At 44.7% G+C, this 13,024-nt stretch overlaps 1 protein-coding gene across 6 annotated transcripts in view; it reads right to left on the reverse strand.

Moving 5' to 3' along the window:
- The window catches only part of LOC127687712 (myoferlin-like), a 315,382-nt gene that overhangs the window by 97,596 nt on the left and 204,762 nt on the right, over positions 1-13,024 (reverse strand). For 2 of the 6 annotated variants that reach the window (XM_052186636.1, XM_052186635.1), the window contains exon 1: positions 4,100-4,198. The exons of 2 other annotated variants lie outside the window; for them this stretch is intronic. The gene's annotated coding sequence lies outside the window, so the exon portion shown is untranslated. Of the gene's footprint in view, positions 1-4,099; positions 4,199-13,024 lie in introns of those variants that run through there. 2 more of the 6 variants (XM_052186638.1, XM_052186637.1) reach the window with 2 other exon arrangements.

The raw sequence follows: 13,024 nt of genomic DNA on the forward strand, positions 1-13,024 counted from the left end.
CACCCACTCTCATTTCCATGGGGTTTTAGAATTAAAGCTGCTGCTAAAGTAAATACCACCCCTGGGCAGATGGCCTTGTGTTGTATAGGAAAGCAGGCTGAAAATGTTCCTCCACAGCCTCTGCTTCAGTTCCTGCTTCCAGGTTTCTGCCTTGAGTTCCTATCTTGACTTCCCTCAATGACAAATAAACCCTTTCTTCCCAAACTGCCTTTTTTTTTTTTTTTTTTTTTTGTCATGGTGTTTTTACCCAGCAATAGAGAACCCTAAGACAGCAGCTTTTCAGTAAAATTAGTACTTTCTGCACAACTGTGAGGACGCAAGTTAGGATCTCAGCACCTGTGTAAGAACCAATACACCTGTAACTCCAGTGCTGTGGGGGGCATTGACAGGAAAATAACTAAGACCTGCTGGCTATCAGTCTAGCTGAAAATGTAAATTCAAGGTTCAGGGAGATATTCTGTCTCAAGGGAATAAGATGAAGAACAAAAGAAGAGGGATCTTTGTGCCCTCTTCTGGCCTCTGCACACATATACATATGCATGCATAATATATAAACATATAAAATCAAAATATAGGTATCAATACTGATGGTGTCAGAATAACATCAGCACCAGTAAAAATTACTAATATATATTATTTTATATATACAACAGACACACAGGAATATATAACATGCAGAGCAGCTGAGAAGTTACAAGCACTATTCAAAATTGGCTAGGGGTAGGCACACTCATCACAAGCTAACTGTCAGGAATCACTAACAGCCTTAACTGGCAATGACAGCCCTGCATACACCACCACATGCTACTCCATGCTCTGGCAAGAATAATCCATACTATATCTTATCATCAACGCTCACCCTCTTCTTCAGTCAGCAGACAAGCATCGAGCACATGGCTGCTACATTAAATCACCATTTGATTCTGGTTTTTTGTTTGTTTGGTTGGTTGGTTTTGGTTTTTCAAGACAGGGTTTCTCTGTGTAGTTCGGGCTGTCCTGGAACTCACTTTGTAGACTAGGCTGGACTCGAACTCAGAAATCCACCTGCCTCTGCCTCCCAAGTGCTGGGATTCTGGTTTCAAAGCAGCTAAGAGTCTTTACTATCATCTGGATTCAGTATGCCTGAATAAATTGAAAGGTTTGGTATGTGAAAAGCCTAGTCCTCAAACAGATGTTGGGAGACAGTGGGATGCCTAGAAGGTAGTTTTAGTGAAAGGTCAAAGAGATTGGAGGTGCTTTCCTCAGAAGGAATCACACTATTCTCATGAAGTCTGAGATCAGCTCTGCAACACTGAGTTGTTTTCAATAAGCCTGGCTCCTCCCAATCCTGGCTTTCGTTGTAACTTCCCAGTCACATGGCAGCACCTGACATGCTATCACTAGCATGGTGTTTAGTTACAATGGCTAGCCAACCAACTTCGGACTTTCAGCCTCCTGACTTAAGGTAAGAAAGACCTTTAATTCTTAATAAAGCATCTAGCCTTGGATATCCCATTGTTATAATGGAAATCAGACTAAGACAGTCCCACCAGGTAATAATCGCTAAGGTTGACATCAACATTTCTAAAGACATTATGAGGAACAGGCGTCAACTCAACTGCTAACTCAGGTCTGTGGGAGATGTCATCCAGTTTCCTAGATTAGCACAACTTTAACTTTCAAACATAAGAGAGAAAGAAAGCCAAGAGAAATGATCCTCACTTAACTGCTCTGGGTGTGCCTGGAAGGCAGACCACAACAGTCACAGTGACTTTATTACCATTTCCTTCCATTGCCACAAACCATTACTTATTACACTAAAGACACCCTGCCCCCCATCGTGGAGGAGCTGGTTCTAAGCACACCCAGGACATGAACCTGTTTGCTTAGCCAGCAGTTTAGGCAGAGAGACAGAGAGCAAGGGGACCTCAGGAGGCTGTGGTAACCATACTGCAGAGCTGTCATTTTCTGTAAGTCTCTAAGTTGCTTGCAAGTCTCCACAAGGCATCATTTCCAAAACTACAACCCTGCCACCACCATCAGCACCAGAGCCACTGATGATCAGAGGTTCACCACTGCCTTTTCTGTCCATCTGGCAGACTGGGTTGTTTCTCAGTTCAGAGGCTGAAAGCACAAGACAAGTCCATGTCTGGTGGCCACATCCTAGTTCACAAACCAGCATCCTCTCTCTGTATTATATAACACAACGGACAAAGGCGTGAGAGAATAAATCCATTTGCTGGGACTCCACACTCAAACTCTAAACAACTCCTAAAGGTTCTCCTCTAACACCATCACCCTGCAACTAGACTCCCAACATCTGGACTGCAGAGACAAACTCTCAGCCACACAGTGATCACACTACCTGGCAACAGTTTTTCTCCATAGTCAATGGCTTTCAGGCACAGAAACTATGGAATTCATATTATTCAACATCCATTTCAACATGACAGAGGCCATGAAGAATGAGGATAAACATCAAAACTTAAATCCAAACTCCAAAGTAAAACAGCATTTTTGAAACTGTCACAATAAAACCTACCATTCTAAGACAGGCACAGGACACAAGATGTTAATCCCAGTACTGGGGAGGCAGAAGCAGATAGATCTCAGAGTTCAAGGCCAGCCTGGTCTACAGAGCAAGTTCCAGGATAGCCAGGGCTACACAGAGAAACCCTGTCTTAAAAAACAAAACAAAACAAAACAAAACAAAACAAAAAGCAAAAACCCACCATTCTGAATAGTTAATACGTACTAATTGAAAGAAAAGGGAAGGTGTATTTCATTTGGTTCCATTATGAAGGTTTCCATGTACAAAAGTTATGAGGAAACGGGCATATGAGAAAATCTGAATATTTATAACTCTTAGGACCCAAGTAAATGTAGTATCTAAAAAGCAAAGACCTTAATATTGAAATTTTCACTTTAAAGGTTATTCAAACAGTCTATAATAATTACTCTTCTATATTTATCTTGCAACCAGAAACTTAAAGTATGCTTTCGTTTCTAACACATATAAAATATGCTTAGTTAAAATAACACCATATAAAAGACAGAAGGTGAACTAAATAAATGACCACTGACCAATGAGCTGTTTATTTTTGGGTCAACCAAGGATCAGGCCTGTGCACCTCCAGCCCAAACTCGGACAGGTTCATCCCACACACAGACGCAAACTTGGCCTGGTTGGCCTTAAACCTGTTAGCAAAATAAGAAAAGCCAACTAAGGAGGAAACTGCCGGCCTGAATGTGCTAGGGTATCAGGGCCCACTCCACTTGGCGCCCAGCTGTGTCCCCAAGCTGTTCGCAATACTACTGTTCGTCACGTCTGCAATCCATTAACCACCACCCGCGCACACCTTCTGGGAAAGTCGTTGTTGTGTATAAATATCAGCGTTTTGCAAACCAAACCTCTCCACACAATGCCAAGCTAACAGTGCTCAAAAGGGAGGTGCCATCGGGGCATTAAAAGTCACACAGCAAATTCTTGCAGAACCACATGCTTAAATCACCCTGAATAAACTGAGGGGGCAGAGCAACTGGGGAAAACTTTGGCTGAGGAGGCTTAAGTCCTGGAAATGCGAGACCAGGTGCAGCAACTAGAACGAGGCACAAAAGCGCCCGGCGCCGCCGAGGCAAGGACCTCCTTTATGGAACGTGACAGCAGCTTTGTGCCGGATCACGAATAGTTCTAAATACTGGAAGTTCTTCCCGGCCATCGCAGCTTCCCGCTTCCTAGCGCTGTGGCCTTCAGATCCCAAGCTATTCTTCCTAGGCACGCCGGCCCGGCGACCTGGCCGCGGTTCGGTCCCACGCCCGCTCGCAAGCCAGGGCTGCTAGCGTTCTCGAGGGCTGTCGGTCCTTGGTCCCCGGTGTCCGCCCGCGGAGGGCGCCCCACCCCCCACGCCAGCCGGAGGCTGAACCTGGCGACGGCTCACAGGAAGGTGTGTATCCGAGGTGCTGGTGCCCGGGGACGCCAGGCCGCGGCGGGGCCGAGGGCACCAGTCGGGTGCGCAGGGGTACGCGCTCCCTGGCCCTCCCCGGGCAGCCGCGACCCGCCCGCCCCTCTCTTCCAACTCTACGGACCAGCCCAAGTTTGCAGCCCCCGCCATCGCCTTACCTCGCTGCACAGTGCACGCCGAGGCCGGAGGGCAGCAGCGCAAGTCCCGGGGCTGCGGCCGCGCTGCGCCCGCCAGATGCCGCTCTTTGTCTGCACTGCTCCCTCCTCCCGCCACCAAGCGGACGCAATTGGAGCCGGCGGACCCCGCCGGCCCGGGAGCCCCGAGCCTGCCTGCAGCCGAGCCCTCCCCACCACCACCGTGGCCGCAGCCGCCGCCCGCTCGGCCGCGCGCACCGGCCTGCGTTCCGCGGCAGCGACCCTCCAGCGCAGCGCCCGCCTCCGCGCGCTCCCCGCCCGCGCTCCTCCCCGACTGCCCTGGCGCCGCCCAGGGGCTGGCCCAGCCCGGCGCAGGCGGGGCCGGGGACCCACCTGGGAGTCCCGGCCAGGCCTAGGGAAAGCCCCGCCCGTGGGCTTCAAGCCAGAATCCGCTCTAAATTAGAGTTGGGGGCATACGGGAGGGGCTGCGAGGGAGAATGAGGTGCCACTTCCAGCCCTCGAGACCGACCGGGCAGTCTCCGCACCCCGCTGTGCGTTGGATTCTTACAGCGACCTCCCTACCCCGCCCCCAAGCTTTCCCACAGCACTCTCAGCCAAACAGGCCTGGTTTCTGTCAGAAAAGTGACTTACATGAAAATGTCACTTCCTCCCAGTAATTGCTTGTGGGCATTTTCTTTATTTATTTGCCTAGCATTTATTTACTTTCCCATCCAGACACTTTTTTACTCCACCCCCCACCCCCAGCCGGGACCACTTCCTAGTGGGGGAGGAGAGGAAACCCGACCTCCGCCGTGCCTCCTCCTCGCCCCGGGCAGCTTATTAGAGCCCAGGAATTCTTTAGTACAGAGGCTGAGAAAGCTTTAAAAGGAAACCTTGCTCTCCCAGCTTTTGAGTAGCAGCCAATCTGTAAGCAAACTTAGAAAGCTAGAACTCTAGATCGATGGGAAGTCCGGAATCCAGATGTTTCTTCTCCAAGGTCCTTCACTCATTTTTCCCCAAAGGAAGCCCTGATATTCAAATGAATTCACTTTTCAGGTCCGGCAACTCACATTTATGTTAATGAGATTCTACCCTAGCTCCAACCTCCACCTTGGTAAGGTAATGTTGTAGATGTCCCTCCAGTCAGATTTCAGAGCCTCAGGGTCTGCTGACAGGCCTGTAACTTGAGGTCACTGACATTCTGTGGGACACAGCATAATTGCCCCACATATTTATGGATCATTACTTCCATGACCTCTTCACACACTGGGGTACCAAAACCCACAGATTCTCATGTATCCTATACCAAATGGCATGGAGTTCTCATGTAGCCTCCACACAGTCTTTTACTGCCTTTGAATAATCAGTAAATGAGGTGCACTTCCTGATACCATATACATGTTGTGTAAATAGTTGCTGTGGTAAACAGTGCCCTTAGGAAAGGGAAAGGCAAGGTGGAAAGTTCCCTCCAGCAGCTGCTAACCTGCTTGGTTCTGAGTCTTGTCTTACTTAATACTACTTGGGATCCTTCTAAAAAATTTGCTTATCCTGCTCATGGTGGTTAGAGCCACTTTCTCCTCTTACAACTGACATCCCTGAGTAGCATTAACTGTAGGATTTTGAAGGGTGAACACAGGGAGGACTCATGGGAGGACTTTAGGACTCAACTGAGAGGAGGATTTTATGTAAGGATGTAGGGTAGTGGGAGGAGTATGAATGGTCTTCTTGCCCCAGGGAAGTAAAGAATACTGGATGAGGACCCCAAGGTGAGGTCAGGAGATGATGCAGTCAAAAGCGAATATCAGCAAACTTCTTTGGCATATATACCCAAGAGTGACTTGTTAGAATGGGCATAAATTACCATCACTCAGAGAGGTAACAGCTCCAATAGAGTATAGGACATTAATGGGGAAATTATTTAAGAGAATTGAGAGGAAGGGCTCTAGAGATTCCGGCAGCTATTTGGATGTGAGTGCTCAAAGAAAACATGAATAGGCATCAAACCTCACCTGAGTAGCCAGAGGTAGCTCACTCTATGGCTGATGATACCGGTATTCAAAGTAGAGAGTTGGCATTGTGAGGCATGTAAAAGAATGTTAGAGCCATGAGCAGCCAGAAGAGGTAAGAAAGGGGTGTTGTCTGGAGACTTTGAGGACATTATGAACATCAGAGTGTGGAAAGAAAAAACTGTGCTTTGTATTATCTCACATTATGTCTATAACTATCTGTGTTTGTCTATGCATGACTGTGTCTGTGTCTGTGTCTGTGTCTATGTATGTCTGTGTCTGTGTCTGCGTCTGTGTCTGTGTCTGTCTATGTATGTCTGTGTCTGTGTCTGTGTCTGTGTCTGTGTCTCTGACTGTGTCTGTGTCTGTGTCTGCATCTGTGTCTCTGACTGTGACTGTGTCTGTGTCTCTGACTGTGTCTGTGTCTCTGTCTGTGTCTGTGTCTCTGACTGTGTCTGTGTCTGTGTCTGCATCTGTGTCTGTGTCTCTGACTGTGACTGTGTCTGTGTCTGTGTCTCTGACTGTGTCTGTGTCTTTGGCTATGGCTATGGCTACAGCTATGGTTATGTCTGTCTATGTTCATGTTTGTCTATATCTATCTATATATCCTGTTAAATTTAATGAATTTAATTTACGGCCAACTTACTGAAAGCAAGGACTCTCCAGGAGGCTTACAAGTGATCAAGTGACTGTTCCTGCCCTCAAGTGACTTTTTAGCTAGAAAATTATCTCTTGCTGCCTTAAATAGTCATCTAAAGTAATGAGCCTTGTTCCTCTTTAATTGTGCCATCCATCTTGGATGAATCCAAACACCCCGAGGGCAATGATGGAGACTGGTTTTCCTGCACAACCCCAGACCAGACAGTTTGTTTGTCCTGACAGATGGAAGTCCCACATTACTAAGAGATTGTCAAAGAGAGCAAAGGTTGCAACTATTGGCAAGGAGCAGTATAATGGGCCAAAAGATTTTCTGGGCATGTATAAAAGGACAGTTGATGGCTCTTAAGATTATGTGCTGATTTCTTACCCAACATGCTCTGTCTCATTTCCTCTTCAGACTCAAAATGGAACAAACAATGTTAAAGGCCTGACACGTTCTCAGTGACTGGCAGAATGAACATTGTGAAAGTCAATCTCTTGGATGGAGTGTAGAACTTCGTTTCAGTGGGAGAGCTTTTGTCTAGCATGCATGAGGTCCAGGTTTTACCCATAACACTAAAAACAAATAACACTGCTATAAAACATTAAATTCAAACAAGGTCATGCTCATATGAGACCTCACCTATACAGGAGCAATATGGCTCTCCTACTTCTAAATGAAATGTGATCTGGGCTTCTGGAAACATCTAACAGTTTAAATTACAGGTGGAGACAAGGCAGCCATGCAGAGTTGAATATAACTTAAGACTAAGTGAGCTCAGCACACTAGTGTGCATTTTGAAAAAAAAAAAAAAAAGCCATTCAGAATAGTGGTAATACTACAAAGAAAATTTAAACCTCGAAGGCTAGCTTGCTCCAAAACATAAAAATGCTTAGACTTCACATTGTTTGGAATCGTTAGCAGCAGGGCAGAATTCATTTTGGATAAGAGCAATTTGAAGAGGGAAAGCTAAGATCTCCACTTAGAATTCCACCTTCAAGTGATCATCACATGTGTGACATTTCTGTTAGCTACAATCAGTCCTCAATTAATCAGAACATCCTAGAAAGGGCTATTCTGCAAAATTGTATTTCCATGTTAGTTGAAGATTAAGTAGGAATGTAAGGAATGTAAGTTGAAATCTATAAAATGGATACACTGCAAGCTGATAAATCACCTTAGAAAGCACAGTATAGTAAGGAGACAGGTCCTTCCCTGATACTGGGGTCCTCTGCCCCTCAGAGTCACCATTCCAACATGCACCCACATTCTGCAATGCTGAGTGGGTAGCAGAGTAAGCGGGATGTTTGTGAAATCAAAGCTATCTGCTAAAAATGCTTTTTAAAAGGAATAATGAAACTATCCAGGAATGGTGGCTCACGTCTGTGACCTCAGCATTTGGAAGGCTGAGGCAGGAGCATTGTGATCTCCAGGTCAGACTAGACTACAAGGCCATCCTAGGTCACATAGTAAAACCCTTTCTACAAAATCAAAAAAACAAATTAACAGTAGTCACATTTTTCTGCATTTTACCCAAACGTGTTGAGAGAGATTTCCATTGAATGAGAGTTCTAATTAACCAAAGTCTGTTTAGCCCTCACTTGTATATATATTTTAACAAGAAAGATTTTTAAAATATAAGATTTCAGTCAAAGCACTGGCCACCCTGTGCCTTTTTAATCCCACTCTTCATTAAAAAGCAAGTAAGTCCTTGGGAAGTTTGCTTTAAGAGTACCAGCCTAGACTTTGCTGTTTCCAGGACACTGCTCAGAGTAACAATGTCAAGTCTGTTGAAAGTCTTCACACTACAGATGAGTCGTGTTTGAAGAACAAGCCTGTGTAATTTAATAACTGATGGTCTGGGCCCTCTGACTAGATAGCACTGTCCAAGATGCAAAGAGCTATCTTTCTTTGGGGTTTCCCTTACTCTATGAACCTACATGTGGTCATGTAGCTAATATTGCCTTGCTGTCTAGGCTATACATGCTCTGTATGATATTCTAACACCATGAACTGATTAAAGAGGTAAAGATGATATCCTTGGATCACTGAAGTGTCTCATTGACAGGAACAAAGGACAACTAGAAATAGTTTTTTCTTCCCTGTTTACTGTTGTTGCCCTTTAAAAATTAACAACAAATGAAAAACAAAAGACATTGCTATGTAGCCTAGATTGACCTCAAACTTATCCTCTTCCTCAGCTGCCTGAGTGTCTGGGTTATGGGCATGTACCATACACTCAATAAAAATGTTAAATTTAAGCACCCACATGTTTACATATGAACTAATTAGATCATCACTGATCTGGAAGCCCAAAGTTGAGGAACATTCCTTGGCAAAGTGACTCCACCTTCTTCAAAGTCAGCAAAAGGTTGTTGTTTCTGATAGTTTCCCTTCCTCCAGCCAGGAAAGGTGACTTCAATCCTTTGAATGAGAATAGCCCCATAAGCTCCTATTCTTGAAGGCTTGGTTCCCAGGTAGGAAGGAGGCTTTGAGGATTCAAATACCCACGATCAGGCCAGTTCCCTGATAAACATCTGCAATTTGGGGATTAGATTGGAACTCTCCACTATTAAATCCAGTACCATACCTACTTGCCTACTTCCATGCTTCCTGTCTTGGCATGATGATTATGGACTAACCCTCTGAAACTTTAAGCAAGCCCCCAATTAAATGTTTTCTTTTATAAGCTGCCTTGGTCATGGGATCCCTTCACAGCAATAGAATAATAAATTGGACAGTCATCCTCCCTCAGGACTCATATAATTATAGCGGGGGCCTCTGGAGAATTCATCATCATTTTCCTTCTCAAGGCTTGTTTCTAACTCACCCCTGTAAAGTCCTTTTGCAAAGTGTAACACAGTCACAAGTTCCTGAAATTAAGGGAGGGGTACTCTTTGAGGGGTTATGATTAGAACATTCCTCATGGGGCAGGCTAACGTTGCAGAAACTTCTGAGAGGGGCTGAGGTAGAACGAGGATGCCCCGTGGCATGGTGAGAGGAAGAAGGTGAGGTGTGCTGGCTTAGGAATATGAAGGGAAACAAGATGCCTTAGTGGGGTACTTGCTGCAGCGCCGTCCCCCATCGCATCATGAGCTAGGGCAAGAGAGGACACTTTCCTTCATAATTTAGAAGAAGCCCATTTCCATCCATGGATTAAACCTTCAATCCCAGAACCTCTTGGAGGAGGTCAAGTATGCCCATGGATTTCTAACAAAAGAAGTGACACAATTAAAAAGATATTTGGGCCATAACCACAAAATTATAGGAAATACAGACGACAGTAAAGTATCCATCATAACCAAAACAAAGAACTCTTTCCAAAGTGCTCTCTCCAAAGGGGTACAGGAAGATGATGTAGTTTTAAAGACTTTTGAGACTCCAGACAATGGCTTTGGCTATAAAGATGTATAGTAGTCTATTTTTATTGCTATTTCTAAAGAAGGCTGAGTAATGAGGTTTATTTTGGCTTGTAGCTTTGGTTCACTGTTGAGGGGCCATGGTGACATTAACATTCTTGCTGGCAGAATCTTAAGGTGTCATAAAATATTACATGGCAAAAAAGATAGAGGATATGCTGTGTCTTCTGGTCTCTGCCGATTATAATAAAGCCATATAGCTTTCACTGATGGCTCTACTCTGATTAACCAAAGTTAATTAATGTCCAATAGCCTTGCCTCTGAATACCATGATCAGATTAGTTCTCCAATCCTAAAACTGGAGATTTAATTTAAATACAGGAACCTGAGAAGACAAACTTAGACCACAGATGAGCCACATCAGGGTGCTTATCCTGCAGACAGAAGTTCTGGTGGGGTTGTTTTTTGTGTTTGTTTGTTGCTTTCTTTCTTGTATTTCCCCCATTGTTCTCATTGGGCTATACATATGTCTAGAAACACCCTATGTTTGAGTCAGAAGAGAAAAAAAAAATCAATTCCTCTTCCACTCAGGGAAACAGCACAATGTCAACCGTCAAATCTGGAGACAAACATATGAGTAGTAAGAATTATTGACAAGAGATATAGTGATCTTGGGAAAGGTGGCGTGTAGGGGACATCTGAAGCTGCTGCCCTGGAACCACCTGGGTACTCACACCATGTCTGAGTGACCTCAGCTGCCAACACTCAACAGAGAGACACTGAAAACCAGAAGTTACTGGAGACTAATATCAAAGCTTAGGGTGCTGCTGAGGCACCTTGAGGCCAGGGCCCTCAGGCCCTTTACTGTGATGAAGGTCATTGTGTGACCTTCATCAGGCCTGCCATGATGTCTCTATGCATAGCCCTGTACAATTTCTCTTCAAAGCAACCCTTGGCTTCATAAAAACCTGCTTCACACACATACAGGCTGTGATATGACTTAGACCCTGAAACTTCCAGATGCCTATGTTATTATAGAGGGATTCCCAAAATAACACAAACTAGCAGGGAACATACCAGTTCTCATCCAGTCAATATGAGCAGAGGGCACAAATGTGATGCTGTTGATGAATTTCTGGTCTAAAACCTGTGCTAATTTATAAACATCAGAGTAGCTTCAAAGAAGACAGTGTTGCTCTTTAATTCAGATTCTTGTGGGATCTGTGAGCAGCTCTCAGGCTCTCCCTATGGGTTCTCAGCCAGTGACATTAGCTAGGCTGCTCATTTCCTTATATGCAATAGTCCTGCTTCCCAAGCCTTGCTTGCCACTCTTGTGGCTTCTCTTCTCTATAAGAAGGACATCAAAGGGAGGAGAAGCCCTTGGTCCTGAGAAGGCTTCATGCCCCAGTATAGGGGAATACCAGGACACGGAAGGGGAACTGGGTGGGTTAGTGAGCAGGGGGAGAAGGGGATGGGATAGGGTGTTTTCAGAGGGGAAACCCGGAAAGGGGGAAAACATTTGAAATGTAAATAAAAAAATCCAATAAAAAAGTAAACTGAAATACCATCTAAAAGCTATTTTATGCTGTTATCATCTATTTTAAAAATTATTTTATATACATGAGCACTGTGCCTGCATATATGTCTGAGCACCACTCAAGTGTCTGGTACCCACAGGAGCTGGAAGACAGCATCGAATCCCCTGGGATTGGCATTTTAGATAGTTGTAAAACACCATTTACATAATTGGAATAAAACTGGAGTCTTCTAGAAGAACAGCCAGTGCCCTTAATTGCAGAGTCATCTCTCCAGCCTCATTCTTAGGTGCTTTTTCTACTCTAAATATGAATTATGTCGTTAATGTTATGTGTCCTAAGAACCTTGTTATAGTATTAATTTAGTATATATGTGTATAATGGATGTATTATACATATTTGCATCTTCCCTTTTAATTATATGATGCATAGTGTCTTTTTGTTTTGAATTTAGTTACTTTAATCTCAAATTTTATTCAAAGGCTTTGGATGTTACTGCTTTATAAGTTTCTCATTTCAGTTTCAAATAGATTAAAAACCCATGCTTTAATGTTAAAAACAAAACAAAACAAAACAAAGAAGGTATCTGACCCCCAGAAAGCAGGACAGTGGCACTAGGGAGTTAAGTCCCCATGAACCTAAAAGCATACCTATAGACAGCTGCCTCAGCCTTTTCATGCTCTGTGTATAGAACATTCTATAGGATGTTCTTTATCTCTCAAGGTTCTCCAGCAGGACTGAGTCTCGGTTGCCCCTTGCTGGGCCCTTTTGGTTGTTTGCCTTTCTTTCTTTACTATTACTCTTCCCTTATGTACTTGATAGTCAATATAGAACAGGTCAGAGAGATTGGCAACATATTGCTGTGTCATTCTGGTGGCTACAAGTCCAAGGTCAAGGTATCCTTAGGCTTGCTCTATTCAAGGCCTCTGTCCTTCCCACTGTGCCCTAATACGGCTCTTCCTCCAAACACACACTCCCGGAATCTCTTTGTCTTTGTACATCAGTCCCATTGGAGTAGAGTTCTGTGTTCAAGGCCATCATTGCAGGCTTGTCACCTCTTTAAAGTGCTCTGTCTCCAACCGCGGTCACACCAGAGGTTAGCGCTCCAAGAAGCTCATCTATCTGATCAGGTGTGCGACTGAATATAAAGTACTTCCCAGAGAACCACATGTGTGAGCTTTAATCTTTGGCCAGCAGAGCTAGTTTGGGAAGTTACAGGACGTCAAGAACTATGAACTAGAGTGATGGCTTGGACCTTGAGGGTGATACCTTTTCCTGCCAGAGCTGCTTCCTCACTTGCCAAAATGTGAACAACCCAGGCTACAGGATCCAGCCTTGCTCACAGTCCTGGATGGACCACCCCCACCCCTGTCACGCCTTCCTCAGCATTAGAACTCAAATGAAGACAG

This window comes from Apodemus sylvaticus, chromosome 6, assembly GCF_947179515.1.
Source record: "Apodemus sylvaticus chromosome 6, mApoSyl1.1, whole genome shotgun sequence".
NCBI lineage: Eukaryota > Metazoa > Chordata > Mammalia > Rodentia > Muridae > Apodemus > Apodemus sylvaticus.